Below are 14829 nucleotides of genomic sequence, written 5' to 3'. Positions count from 1 at the left end.
CGAAGGGAGGGGAGAAGAGGGCAGGCAAGCCTGGCCCAGAAAGGGGGACCTCGGCCTGGGCTCAAGGGGCTGGGCCTTCCTCTCTTGGGGATGGAGCTAGCCCCCAGGAAGCTCCGGTGGGTCTGGTGCCGCTGGAGCGGGGCACTGCGGCCCCCTTGCTGGGCAGGAAAGGCCAGCCCTCGCCCAGCGGCCTGGGGGGCTTCGGCCGGGGCTGCCGAGGGGCTGAGGCCCATTCAGGGCAGGTGCCTCTGGCCCAGGGGCCACTCCAGGAGGCCTTGCTGCCGGAGAGGCGCCCTCCGGCTTCGGAGCCCGTCCTGGGCCGCCGCCTTCCTTCCTTCCTTGGCCTGGCCCCTGCCGGGCTCCCTCCGGAGGGCAGGAGCCTTTGGGCCGCCCCTCCGCTCCCAGGCGGGAGGGATCCAGGCCGGGCTTTGCGCAGCTCCGCCGCCGCCAGGTCCAGGCATGTCTGGTCGGACCGGCTCCGGCGGAGAGCAAGGCGACGGAGGGGAAGGGAAGGCAGCAGGGCGGGATGCGGGGCCCTGGGCGGGGATCCGGCTGAGGGCCCCTCCGGCCCGCCCTTGCCCTTACCCCGGATGGCCTGGGCCTGGGGCCCGGGGCTCTGGCGCTGGCGGGATCCGAGCCGGGACCCGGGCCCCCCGCCGCCGCCGCCGTCTGACTGCCCCCGGCGGGCGCTTAGCCTCTGCGAGTCCCTGGACCTGGAAGGGGCGCCCTCGGTCCGGGCCGCCCTCCGCGCCGCCGAGAAGCAGGCCCTGCGGCCCAAGAGCCTGGTCCTCCTCCCCGGGAACGGCCTCGGGCCTGCTGCAGCCCCGGCCCTGCCCTCGCCGCCCCCCGCCCGAGCCCGCTCCGGCCTCCTGGCCTTCCTCCGGCGCCAGCCCCAGCAGCAGCAGCCCCAAGAGCAGCAGGGCTCCCGGGGGCCCTGGCGGCGCTGGAGCCCCTTCGGGCCGCGCTCCGGGGGCGAGGGGGGTCCGCGGGGGAGCCTCCGCAGCAGCCTCCGCAAGAGCTTCAGCTTCCGCCTCCGCCGCTCGGCCGCCTCCTCCTCGGCCGGGGCTCGCCTCCGGAGGCTTCCTCCCCCTCCTGCCTGGATTCTTTTTGGGGCAAAAAAGGGTTGTGGGGTGCCCAGTTTCCCACCCCACCGCCACTACTTCACCAACCACCCCTCCTACTCAAACACGATAAACAGAAGCAACTCCCCAACGGAAAACCAAATAGGACAATACTCCAGGGAGCCGCTGGGAAACTGGGCAAGAAGCCTCTTTTGGCAGCTGGCGGCAGGAGGGCACCACAAAGCCAATGCCCTGCCTGGGCTCCCCACTTGTTTTCTGCAAGGGGTGCGTCTCCGGCCTCCCCCATTCCTTTGCACCAGGAAAACATTCCCCCCACAACCAGTCAGACTCTCCATCCCTTCAGCTCAGGGCTGGAGCTCCTCAGCTTCTGGCACAGGTACTGCTGGGCTTCCCAATGCCCCACACAGTCCTCTAGTTCCCAAATAGGGCAACTGAAGGGGGCAGAGAAAGCCAGTGAGACCAACTACCCACCACCCTAAAACAAAGCATCCTCTGGGGTGGGGAAGGCCCTTTCCACTCCTTCTGGCAGACTGTATCGATGCCTCACAACAACCCCACCCTTACAAGGCAGCGGTCCTCCTGGGGGGCAGGCCAACAAAATCCCAGGCACTCCCTGTGTCCCCCCCAGTGGCTCAACACGGGGCAATCCAGCTGCAAGGGGCCTCCACCTGGAGAGCGGTATACCCAGCACAGCGCAGGGTAGTCTTCCGCATGGCCCGGGAGCCCACCAGGACCTCCAGTCTGGCAGTAATCCACTTGCCGTGATGAACAGCAACCACCTGTTTGGGGATCAGTAGAGGCAAATGAGCGCCACCGATGCCTCCCCACCCCACAGGGAGCTGCCCATTACACATTCTGTACCCCACAGCAAAGCCAAGCACCACACCTTCGGTCCCCAGCCAACCTACATGGGGCAGCTAGAGGGGAAACGCCTCTCAGATGGGAGGACCAGGGTAGGGGTCAGAACTGGGTGCCAAAGAGAAAGGAAAGCCCGTCACTTGTGCAAACACTCAAGAGCTCAGCTCTCTCACCCCAAAAAGAAAGACACATACCCTGTGGGCACAGGGTGCCTGGCCAAGGCTGTGCTCCCCACCCCAACTGGCCAAGGCATAATACACTCCCACAGCCCCAAAGCACCCCCTTGCTTGAGAAGAGAACTGACCCACAAAAACACTCTGCATCGCGGGAAAGTCAGCAGATCCAGCCCCTCAGAAAATAAGGGTCCGTGGCCCCTGACCCACCATCAAGCACCTCTGTGCAAGTGGCAATAGCCGGAAGAAAACAAGATTGCAGCAGGAGCCCCCCCCAGGAAGGGGGTGTGTGTGAATTTCCTCAAGCAACACCAGCAGGATGCACACACCCCCCCCATGTTGGGCCAAACACCTGTGAAAATGGCACCACGAGTGGATAACTTGGATTTCCTCTGCCCTTCTTGCCTGTCTGCCTGATTCCCTCAGCACTGGGAAAGTCAGGGGAGATGGGGGGAACTCACCAGGACCCCCTGGCAAGACTGGTCCCCAGCCCTTCCATGGGCTCTTCTATGCAGGAGGAAACAGAGTGGTCTGCCTTGCCCACAACGCCACAGTCACAGCTGCCCAGGGGTCTCTGTCACATCAGAGAAGCTGTCCTGGGAGGCAACGAGGGGCTGGGCGATTGTCCTCGGCTGGGCCCTCCAAGCGACTCTGGCCTGGGAGGGTGCGTTCCCATGCTTCCGCAGACGGGGTTCCGATGACAGTGGTGTTGATGCGCGGCCAGCTGTCAACACGTGGAGGTCCCCCTCCAGCGGGAGTACTTGACCTAAGAGCAGACCCTGAGCAGGAAGTCTGGAGGGGCGAGAGGAGATGGCAGAAAGACGCCCCCACGAACCAGCCAACTGCCCACAGCAGCCTGCTGGGACTCAAGCCCAACCCACTACCATCAGGAACAATGCGAGACTCGGAGTGGCAAAAGGAATTCCACACAGCTCAGGGCCAAAACTGCCCCCCCCCAGGGCAGGAAAAAGAAAGTACGTTCCCAAACTAAAGTTTGGAAATTTGCTAACGCCTATTAAAAAGTTCTAACCAACACTGACTATAAACATTCCCTCCCAAAAATCCTCACCTGGCAGTTAAAAAGATTGCAAAAATTGTGCTACTGAAAAAGACTCCATAATGCCCCACTTAACATGTTGAAACCCCAGACCAACCATTTTAAGCAGGAAGATTCCACAGGGAACTCTTATGGCACTCATCCAGGCCACTGCCATTCTAAAAAAACCAACTTGCTCCCTAGAAGGCCGCCACCCAAAAGGACCCCATCCCCACCAGAAACCACCACCAAAAGACCTAGTGCCAAAGCACTTTTCGGCTCCCAAAGACACGTATCACCCCCCCAACCCCACAGAGCCCCCCAAAAACAGACAGTTGGGCAGATGTTTTCTGGAGGCTTCCAGCTGAACCCACCACCTCTGTGGCCCTCTCATGCGCTGCCCCCTTGCTCTGTTTTGAGAAGACCAGTCCTCAATGGAGCAACTGCCCTGACCTCCCCGCTTCTCTGTCCCCCCACAGCGCTCCTTCTTACCTACGCCGTATCCTGGAGGCACCACTTCGTCCTGCAAGTAGCAGTCTGGCCCCACCAGTTGCTGGAGTCCCTCTCCCACCAAGCTTTGTAGCTGGGGGACAGTAAAAAGCAAGAGGGGGTTCAACACAACAAGACCTAGCGAGGTGCCCCTTGCGCAAGCACAGAAACCATAGAGTTTGAAGAGGCCACAAGGGCCATCCCGTCCAATCCCACACATGCGTACGTGGTCCAAGCATGATGCCCGGCTAGCTGACCAACCAGCCGCCTGACCCCCAGCCTGGCCCCGGAGGTCCTTCATGCCCTTAAGGGGAGGGCAGCAAGCAGACCCTCGAGGACCCCACAGGGGCTGCCTCCCCCCCCCCCCCATTAACTGATAACCTTCTCAAGACAAACATTTTTATAGGAATATATTCCTGGAGAACAACCCAAGAACGTTTGGGAATGTTCTGGTTTTCCATCTGCTCCCCAAAAATATATTGAATTCAAGCTGTAAATCTCTTTTCTATGTTGCTGGGCCTTGTAGAGAGAACATCCCATCCTAAACACACCCCTTCCACAACTCCCCCTCCCCTCATCTGCCGCTCCTCCGAGGCCAGAGGAGGAAATCCCTCTCCCTGGGCCCTTTGGTGCCAAAGTGGCAGAGTCCACAGGCGTATTTGGGCACAAGTCCCTAAGCTATGGGAACTGGTCTCTCTGCCAATTCACTGGATTATCCCAACGGCCAAAACTAAACAATGTTCCTAATGTTCCAGAGGATTAAGCCACCATTTGAGTGACTGCTTCCTGACAATCCGTTTAACAAACAGGGAAGATGGGTGTGATGAAGGAGTCTGAGAAAAGGAAAGCTAGTGACGCATTTTTAACTCCAAGGTCTTAAAATGTAGTGAAGAGCACATTGCAGTTAAAATTGTTTTAGGATGTATTTGCGTAACAAACATTAGAGAGAATGGTTCACACAGTGCGTGTGCGTGTGTGTGTATGTGTGTATATACATAGATCTCCTTTCCAGGCCAGCATTCTCTGAAAAGCCAAAGCCACAGATGCGCTTCGCGAAACTCAGGAATACACTCTTCTAGAACATGGCATTCTCAGAACCCCCCCAAAACCCTCAAAAAAACGATTAAAGAGAAACTGCCAAAAATCTCCGTCCAGAAAACCTTTTGGAGAAGATCCTCATCGGGAAGAGGAAGAGCAGCGGTGCCTCCACCTGCCTCCCGCTGGGAAACTCTTTGCCCACTGCCCCTTTCTTAGGGGTCTGCTTCCCTCACGCGCCCTGTGGCCCTTCCTTCCCCATATCCAGCCATTCCCCCTTCGGTACAGACTCAAAGGCCCCCCTCGGTGGTCTTGGGGAGGGGGCAGAAACAGGTGGGAGAGCCCCTTCTCCTTCACCCGCCTCTGCAGGGCCCTCTGACCTGTACTGGCGGTTGGCTCTGTCTGCGGCGAGGGCCCCGTCAAACATCCGCACGCGGTACATTGGGTCAAGGCGGGGTCCATGCGTAGCCGGGTCCTCCAGCACACAGCCAGTCCAGAAGGAGAGGTACCGCCGTTCGATCTGCCCACAGGGGCTGCCTGGGGAGGACAGAGAGCTGCGTAAGAGCCAGAGGTGGACACTGGCCAATCGTGGCGTGTCACTTTGAAGCGCCCCCCGCCACCCCCCCCTTTTCATGGCGCATACCGTGACATCTGCAAGAAGGCGGGAGAGAAGACCCGGCGCAGGAGGGTCGCTGGGGGGCAGAACTGGAGTTGGCAGAGGGACAGCAGGACATTGAGGGTGGCCAGTGGGGGAGGGAGGCTTTCTGCCCAGAGCCCCCGCCAGTCGGGGGAAGAGCTCGGCGTGGTTCGCGGGGCGGTAGTTTCAGACGGCCAAGGGGAAGACCAGCCTCTGGATCATCTGCAGGGAGGCAAGGCCCCGGAGTGAGGGAGGCTCGGCTGAGGGCCTTAGAATCATAGCATCCTAGAGACCCCAAGGGCCACCTTTCTTCTGCCACGCAGGGACTCCAATCAAAGCATCCCTGACAGATGGCCATCCAGCCTCTGCTTAAAGACCATCCAAAGAAGAATGTTTCCTGCTGCTTATCATTCGCCAAATTGAAGTATGGGGAGGAGGAAGACACTGTGGAAGAAGCCCCCCCCCCAGGTACCTGGGGGGACCCCATTGCACCACTGGCATCTCTGAAGCCCCATGGCAGTCCACACCCCCACCCCACCCAGGATGCTCTGGCCCTCCCTTCCGGAGCAGGGCCCCACAGCCCTTTCTGAGAGCCCCCCTCTGTCAGAAGGGCAGGCATCTCAGGTGGAGGGAGGCTCTTCTCTCCTGCTGCTGCGGCTGCTGCGGTGCTGCGCTGCTGCCCAGGGACTTGGACCCAGCCCCAAAGGCGGCAGGAAAGGTGTCTGGCAAGGAGTGCCGTTGGGTGGCGGAACCATCAGCTGCCATAGAAGGAAGGGAAGGAGAGCAAGGCCTGGTGTGCGTGATTATGTGGCTCTAGCTGCTGGCTCCTTGGGCGGCCATGAGCACTGACCGCCCCGCCTCCGGAGGGCTCAGGTGCTGCGTCCACTCACCTTTCCGGTCCAAGCGCTCGACCCGCCTGAGGAGGAAGGCGGCCAGAGTGTCCAGCAGCCGTGCGCTCGCAGGCGGTGCCTGGCCAGGTGCTTGGCCAGCAAGGCCAAGGTGGAGGGGGCCAGGGCCTCTGCATTTGCAGGGAACCAGTCTGTGGGAGGGGGGGGGAGGAAGGGGGTCAGGGCAGGGCAGGCGGAAGGGGCACAGGCGCCCACTGGGCCCCCTCTGACTGCCATGCTGCGAGGAAGCGCTCCTGGCGGTGCTGGCGGAAGAGCCTGGACTGGAAGGGGCGGCCAGGGCCCTGTCTGCTCTCCCTGCGGGGCTGGCCTCCGGGCGCCAGAGGGCCAGCATCTCCTCCACGGGGCCAGGCCCTTCTCCGGCCGGAGGGGGAAGGAGTCCCCCGCTGCCGCTCCTCCGCGGGCCTCCCTCTCCAGCGCCCGACCAAGGGGCACTGGCTGGGCAGCCCTGGCGAGAGAGAGAGAGAGAGAGAGAGGGAAGGGTCAAGAGCCGAGAGGGACCGCGGCCCTCCCTCTCGCTCCCTTCCTTCCTACCAGGAGGCGGAGGCCCACCAGGCACCCCAGCAGCGCGGCGGGGTCGAGGCGGGCGCAGCGCGGGGCCAGGCGGCGGCTGAGGAACCGGAAGTCGGCTGGCCAGCAGGAGGCGGACTGGAACCGGCGGGCGGCGGCGGGCCGGGCTGGCCCTTCGGGGGCAGGCAGAGCAGCAGGCCAGGCGGGCAGGGCCAGGGCCAGCAGGAGGCCGAGGACCAGCCACGGTTCTGCGAGAGCCCGCGCAGCAGCGCCCGGGGCTGGCGGAGGCCTCCACCAGGCGCCTCAGCGCCAATGACGAGGAGCGGCGGCGGCGGCAGCTGCAGGGGCCCCCGGAGCCTGCCACCGGAGAAGAGGCCCCGGGGCCCGAGCGGGCGGAGGAGGAGCCGGAGCCGCAGGCGGAGCATGGCGGGCGGAGGGACGGGGCGAGAGCGCCGCAGACCCCCGCCCGGACTCCCAGAGGACGCCTCCTGCCCGCCGATGCAGAACGGAACCGGACTTCCGCCGGGACCTGGCCGCCTAAGCCCCGCCCACCACTCCGCTCCTCCGGAGCCTCCGCTTCCGCCTTCCTCCCAGAACTCCCTGCAGCATACCGCCGGAGGAGGGGGGAGGGAGGGAGGGACGTCGGCGCCTGGCGCAGCGGGACGGACTTCCTGTTTCCGCTCCCGGCCCGCTAGCCCCGCCCCCGAGCAGGAAGAAGTCTCGCGGGAGGAAGGGGAGGGCGGGGGCCAAGGGCGGCGGAAGCAGCGTCGCAATGGCTCCTCCCTCTAGGCTTTTACGTCAGCTGACCGGAAGTGGAGGAGGCGGGCCTAGATTTTGAACCCGGGGAGGGCCCTGATCCGGCCCCAGCCCCTCCTTCTGCCGTGCAGGAACTCCCCGTCAAAGCAGCCTGGGTGCCCTGCGTTTCCTTTCACACTGGTTCTCAGCCAGAGTATGTTTAGCGTAGGATGGAAGAGGTCTGGCGTGACTGTGGGAGGGGCTACAGGAGGACCCCCTGCATTCTTTTGCCCTTTCCCAGCATGCTCTGCTGTAGCTGGAAGCAGCCGGAAAGGGCATTGCTGACACTGGAGCCATTTGGTTACCAACAGCAAGTGAATCAAGGAGTTCAGGAGCTGAAAGACCTGCGGCAGCTCCATTGAAAGGGAGAGCAAAACCAAGATCAGAGCCAGAGAGATGGTGAAACTGTCAAGGCTCTTTTCTCTAGGCCGGGAGGAGGAGAAAGCTCTTCAGGTTGTCCTTACATATAACCCCCCCCCTTTTGAACTTTACATCAGCTTCAGAGCCTTTGGGGCAAAGCGTTTGATCTCACCCAAAGCTGCTGCCGCCCCGCCGCCGCCACCTTGAGTTGGGTGTGTCTTCTACAGCCCTTTGGGAGAGGGCCTCAGTCTCCGTTCAAAGCCCTCCGAGGAAGGAGCGTGCTCCTCTGTCCAACACCTCCTGCCGCCTGGATATGGCCTCCCTCATATCTCTCTTCACCTCTCTTCTCCAGGCTAAACATCCCCAGAAGTTCCCTCAGTCTCTCCTCATGGTTTCCAGACCCTTCTTCACCATTTTAGTTTGCCCCCTTTGGACACAGGCTCCAGTTTCTCAATGTCCTTTTTGATCTGTGGAACCCAGAACTGGACACAGGTTATTCCAGGTGAGGACTGACCAGAGCAGAATAGAGTGGCACTATGGCTTCCCTTGATCTAGACACTAGACTTCATTGAGCAGCCCAGAACCGCATTGGCCTTGTTAGCTGCCGCGTCGCACTCTTGACTCATGTTCAACTTCTGGGCTGCTAGACTCCCAGATCCTTTCTCACATACAAGTCTCCTTCATCCTATATATCTGTGCCTTCCTTTTCCTTCCTAAGTGCAGTACCTGACATTTCTCCCTGTTGAAGTTCAGTTGGCCCAGCTTTCCTAGTCTATTCAGGCCATCCGAATCTGGATCGTCTCTGGAGTATTAGCTACTGCTCCTAATTTGGTGTCACCTGCACATTGATAAGCATGCCTCTAATTTGTCATCCAAGTCAATGTTGAATAGCAAACTGGGCCCAGGACAACCCGCCACTGGTCACTTCTCTCCAGGATGAAGAAGAGCAGCCATGGCTGAGCACCCTTGGGTCCACCAATCAACGAAATACAAATCCACTAAGAGCCGTTTTGTCTAGTCAACATTTTACTCTGCTTGTTTGCAGGGATAACGCTCCATCACCGCATCCCCTTCCTCTACTAAGCTGTAACGCCATCGTATTTGCCTTGTCTCTGTATAACATTTGGGGTACCATCTCCAGCTTTTGAGGAATTCCCCGCCTCAGCAGACTGGGGCCCTCCCTGATATAACTCACTTTAATGCCCTCCTGATCAAATCTCCCAGGCTTTTGGCAAACCATTCCAGCCGACTGGTGCGAGGTGCAAGCCACCCCTTGCCAAAAGCCCATTTCACGAAACCCTCGCCGTTGTCCAGGAAGCCAAGTGCTCCTAATGGCAGCATCTGCGGAGCCGGTTGTTCACCTCCACTGCTTCTCTGTCCCTTCCCTTCGACTGGGAAACTGAACGCAATAGCTACCACTGCACACCAGACCCTGAGTTTCTGTCCTCCTCGGCAGGGAGTCCTCTGCCACCAGCACCATCTGCCTCCCCTGAGGTTTGGCAGAGGCTCCCAGGTGCTGCACCTTCGGAGGACGATGCTGTCTTCTGCCAAAGATAACTCTTTGAGTTAGGCTCGGAGCAAGTGCCATCTCTTACTGCAGATCCTCTGGAGCCAAGTAAGCAGAGGCATGAGTGCAACTGGACCCAAGTCAACAGCATCTTGGGGCTTCACTACTGGCAATGCAAAGGTGCTGCTCTTGCTGTTGCGGCAGCACATCCGCCAGGTGCCATTCCACCAAAGGTCCTGACAGTGCCCTTCAGTGGCAGACATGTGGCTGGTGGGACTGCTGGCAGTTGTGGTCCCAAAACTTGAAATGCCCCTCTTCCCACAACAAGAGCTTCTGCTTCCCTCCATCCTGCTTTATAATCAAAGGTAAGAGCAGGTTTCCCCTTGGATCAGCATCAGCCCTGCCCCCAAGACATCCTCTCGTTTTTGAGGTGCCAAGGGTCTCGCCCACCTGCAGCAGGCCTGGGCCTGGATTGTTTAGCTGAACTGAGGCCAGGAAACTGATGCTGGGAAACAAGCTTTGCAACTGCCCCCCACAGTCCTGTCTGTGGGCCATAGAGAAAACATTATGTGCCCCGCCGATAAGAAGTACTAGCCCCATTTTGCTGTGGGCTCTTGTTGGCTTTGTTCCAAGGTAAATGTTTAATCCACGTAGATGCCGTGGTTTTAGTCAGCTTCCTCTGCCTAGTGAATGCTACTTTTTGTCTGGACACCTGGAAAGGGAAACAAACAATGTTTGTTGTATGATGCAGGGCTGGTCCAAGGGGCTCTAAAACAATCAAACCTTGCTGAAAAGAGGTTACTAGAACGATCCAAGCCGAATGCCAGGTTCAGCCAGGTGGCTGCTATCAGGTCAAGGGTCTGCAAAAGGTGGCTGGAGGCAGCCAGCCTCCTCCCTGCTGGTCAGCTCATGGGCAGTCTCTGGCAGGCTGGAGGCAGCGAGCGGCTGACCCCACAGCACACCTTGCAGTCCAGGAGAGCACAGTGGACTCCATGTGCTTGATATCAGATGGGAAATTGGTCCAGCGGGCTGGAAAGAAATATTGGGGGGGGGGGAGAGAGCTTAGGAAAAATGGAGACAGGTGGGGAGATACTCCCCTCCTCCTCTTCAATGGCACTTAAGGCAGATAGAGAAGATATAAAATGAAAACTATGCAGGATATAGAGAAAGTAGACCAGAAGAGCTAGTGTGATGCATGGTTTCAGCACGGATTAAGTCTCCCAAGAGACCAAGGTTCAAATCCCCCCTCAGTCCCAAAACCCCTCTGGGTGCCCTTGGGCAATCCATTCCCTCAGCCTCAGAGAAACGCAAGGAAAACTGCCTCAGAAAGAAACCTGGCCAAGAAAACCAAGCGACAGGCAGCGCAGTGCTTGATGTTGCATTATAGGAAGACAGGATAAATCCTTACTCAGCCATGAAAACTCACTGGGTGCCCTTGGGCCAGTCACAAACACTCAGCCTCAGAAGTCGGCATGGGTGCAAACCTTGCCAAGAAAACCCCAGGAGGGATGCCAGAAGTCAGATGGGCATGGAGAAACACAATAGCAATACAGGAGGCAGAAGGCACACAGTGAACCTGATCCCCAGAGGAAGCCAGCTCCTACAGCATTTGCATGATGTGGTCAGCAGAGGCCACAAGCCCAGCGCCACTAGCCACTTCTCCCTTTTAGTCTAAAGCAGCCCTCTGCCTTCATACTCTTGGCAGGCTGGGACTCGGGGGGGGGGGGAGCAGCAGAGGGTCTAGGTCTGTCTCTGGCCCAGGGCTTATTCAAGGCCTCCCTGCTGCCAAAAGGGACAGATGCACAACAACATTGGACAAAGGGAATCCCCAACACACCTCCCCCCCCCCCATGGATGCTCCAGAGCTGTGCCCAAGCAAACTGCCTGCAGGGAGCCCTGTATGCCTGTGTCCATAGGGACCCTGGGCCACCTACAAGGGCACTGCAAACCCAGCAAGTGAGGTTTAAACAACCTCCATTAGAGCTGGACTTTAGGCCCCCTCCCACATCATTCCCCCAGAGAGAGAGAGAGGGAAGACCCCTTCCTGTCCTTCACAGCTTTAATTCCAAGGTAAGCGTTTTGTCAGGCATAGCCCCTCCTCCTCCATCCCAGGAGGGGCACACCCAGCAACAGGCTCCATTCAGGAAGAGGGGCGGACGATGCCTCAACGCCATGAGGGGGTGGGAGTCCCTGTCAATTATACTCCGTCTTCAGGTATGAGCTATGGAACTGCAGCCGTGAGGCCATTGGAGCCAGAGCCCATGCTGCAGAAGGGGTCCGGTGCACATCTCCCCAGAGAGGAGGCAAAAAGAGCCGCCCAAGGCAGGCAGTCAACGTTCAGAAACCCGGAGGCCATGGCTGGGACAGCCCACAACCCAGAGGAGCCCAGGATGTGTGTTGAAAGAGAGAGCGTGTGCATGTGTAACCTCCTGGCACCATGGGCAGAGGCAGGTCCACCTCCTCTCACAGGCTGACAAGAGTCCTACTATGGGCTCAGGAGGCTCCTGTTCACCAGGCCAGGTGCTATCTGCGGTAGACGGCAAAGGCAACAAAGCTGAAGATGGGAGGTGAGTCCGGCCAGGCAGGTTGTGGCCGTGGTGGTGAAGACATGGCGGTACTGCATCTGAAGTACCATAGGGCGCCCACCATCAACACGAACAGCGGCACCATCAGGTGCCCCATTCAAGGCGGTGTGGGCCCCAGCGTGGGCCCCAGCATGAGCAGGACCCCCGGTGGGGGCAGGGTCGGCCTGTGCTGAGAGATGTGCAGTGCAGGACGCTGTGGTCAGTCAAGTGCAAGGCGGCCAGGGTCTGTGAGTCGTCCCGAAGGAGCTGTCCCTGGTAGATGAGCGCACCAGCTGCCCTGGCCGGGAAAGTGGGCCCTGGGGGGAGGCAGAGAAAGAGCAGTAGTCAATGTTGAGCAGCCCAGTGGCTGTCCAGATCCCTCCTTTCCCCCAACCAGTGCTGACCCTCTGTCCACCCATTTGACCCTTGGCCCCTTCCCAGATGCCACCAAGCGACTTCTGCCACATCAGCTAGGCAAGAGAGCTGGACAGGATCCTCTCCCCAGCAAGGACCTTCTTTGAGGCCCAGGAATCAGGTGGGAGCATTCCCAGACAAAGGGGCCATGCTCCCAGCAGCCATGAGATGCTGGGAAAGACCTTCTAGCAGCCCACCCCGCTCCTCCCCATTGCTCTGCCTGTACACATCTCTGCTGCCCTTCCACATGTGGCCAGTTGGGGGGAGCAAGTTTCTTCTTCGTGGTCTCTGCGAATCATAAAATGGGCTTCACTGCGCCTGCGCAGTGCCGTTCGGAACCTTCTAGAATCACTGGGCAAAGTTTACTTGCAACATATAGAAACTTTTTGGCGGTAACTCCGCCACCCGTTATAAGGCCCCTGCCTTCCTGCTCTTTCCCCAGTTGCTTTTTTTCCGCCGTGTTGGAACTTCGCTCTCTTTTAGCTCGTTTGGAATTCACTGGTATTTTTGACTCGGACTGTTTTGGACTTCGGCTTCTCTATTCTCCTCGTATCATTGGCCTCGGCTGGTTTGTTGGACCTCGTTTTGCTCCTCGGCCTCAAGGATGTCTCCTCCTTTTAAGAAGTGTGACGTTTGTGGAGGCAAGGTTCCTGTTCAGGACCCCCACTCTTCTTGCTCTTCGCCTTGGCCGGGACCACGACCCCAGGGTCTGCAGCCTCTGTAAGTCGATGCAGGCGCAGTGAAACCCATTTGTATGTATTCGCAATGACCACTCGAAGAAATCTGTTACAGGTAAGCAACCTGTCCGTCCCCCACATCTTGAGCCATGACCTGCTATCCAGGAGGAGGTGTCCAAGGGGCTCCAGGGGGGCTAAGCCCAAGACAAGTGGCCCTCCTCCCATGAGGACCCTGAGGAGGCAAACAATGGCAGGGTGGTAAGAAGTGGAAGAGAGAAGATGCCTCCATCCCAATACAAGGACCCACTGAGGCTGCCAGTGGGGTGGGGGGCATCGGACAGTTGGATGGAAGGATGGCAGGACCAACTGCTTCATGTTCCCCTCCATTGGGGATCTGTCACTCTGATTTGTGGGGCACCAACTGGACGGCAGAAGATAGGATTTCCTGTGGGCCTGCGGGCAAGGCCAGTCTGTGCCACTCAGTGCCCATCAGTGAGGCGTGAGTCTGCTCTGGGCTTTAGTCTGAGGTTGCTCAATATTTTCTCAGTTCAGCGGACTGGAGAGCCCTGAAGGGAAACCTAAAATGGTTTTGCATGCACTAATCCAAAAAAAGGGCTTGCCTCTCTGCTATTTTTACTTCTTGATGTTATGGGAGTTTTTCCAGAAGAAAAGTACGTCTTACCTGTGATTATTATTATTTATTATTATTAACCTTTATTTATAAAGCGCTGTAAACTTACACAGCGCTGTACATACAATCTTTTTAATTGGATGGTTCCTGCCTTGGCTTCCAATCTAAAAAGACATGACACAAAGGAGAAGGAAAGATGGTGGGGAGGGGGCCTCTCTAGTAGGATAATACATATAAAATACATAGCAATACAGGAAGTGATTCAAATAAACAGGCAACAAAAGAACATCAAATAGCAAGCGACAATTGTGCAATGCCTGGGAAGGCTTCCCTGAACAGGATGGTCTTCAGCTCCGTTTTGAAGCTGGTTAAAGAAGCGATCAGGGCCCTTGTGTCTCTCAGGGGAAGAAGGTTCCAGGAGTGAGGGGCAGCGAGTGAAAAGGGGCGAATCCGGGATGGGGCAGAGGAACCTGGGCTGTGACAGCAGACCTTAACTACCAGAACGGAGGGTCTGAGTGGAAGGTGAGGAGAAAGAAGGTCTGATAAGTAAGAGGGGCAGCCCATGGAGGGCTTTAAATGTCAACAGCAGGAGCTTATACTGAATGCGGAAAGGAAGGTGGAGCCAGTGAAGGGATGCCAACACAGGAGAGATGTGGTCAGAGCGGTGGGTGGAAGTGAATGCTGGACAGAGATTAAAGGACGGAGGTGAGAAAGAGGAAGCCCAGCCAGGAGGACGTTACAGGATCCAGTCGTGAGATCACTAGGGCATGGACCAGGATCTTGGCAGAAGAGGCGGAGAGATATGGTCGGATTTTGGCAATCGACAAGCCTTGGCTGTGGTCTGGATCTGAGGACACACGACAGGAAGAGCCAAAGATAAAGCAAGAACTAAGGGCTTGCGTGATACGTCTATTTCCAGCGATAAAAGGGACCTCTTGTAGTGCCTAGCTTGGGTTTGCTCCCCCTTCCCAGCTCCAGGCAGCCAGGAAAAACAAAGACTTTCCACAGGACGGGGGGGGGGGTAATTCCAGGAGGTCACTCTCTCTAACAGCCAAAAAACATATGCTCCAGAAAGAAAACAATTTTTAAAGTTGTGGAACTCACAGAACTGGCCCAAAGGCAACAGCAGAAAATCGACCCATTGCCCCCCCAAAAA

At 58.2% G+C, this 14829-nt stretch overlaps 1 protein-coding gene across 2 annotated transcripts in view; it reads right to left on the bottom strand.

Moving 5' to 3' along the window:
• The window catches only part of TMUB1 (transmembrane and ubiquitin like domain containing 1), a 162211-nt gene that overhangs the window by 144160 nt on the left and 3222 nt on the right, over positions 1-14829 (bottom strand). The gene's annotated exons all lie outside the window — the stretch shown is intronic.

The sequence above is a fragment of the Sceloporus undulatus genome, chromosome 6 (genome assembly GCF_019175285.1).
Source record: "Sceloporus undulatus isolate JIND9_A2432 ecotype Alabama chromosome 6, SceUnd_v1.1, whole genome shotgun sequence".
Lineage (NCBI taxonomy): Eukaryota > Metazoa > Chordata > Lepidosauria > Squamata > Phrynosomatidae > Sceloporus > Sceloporus undulatus.
This window is presented reverse-complemented; position numbering and strand designations above follow the sequence as displayed.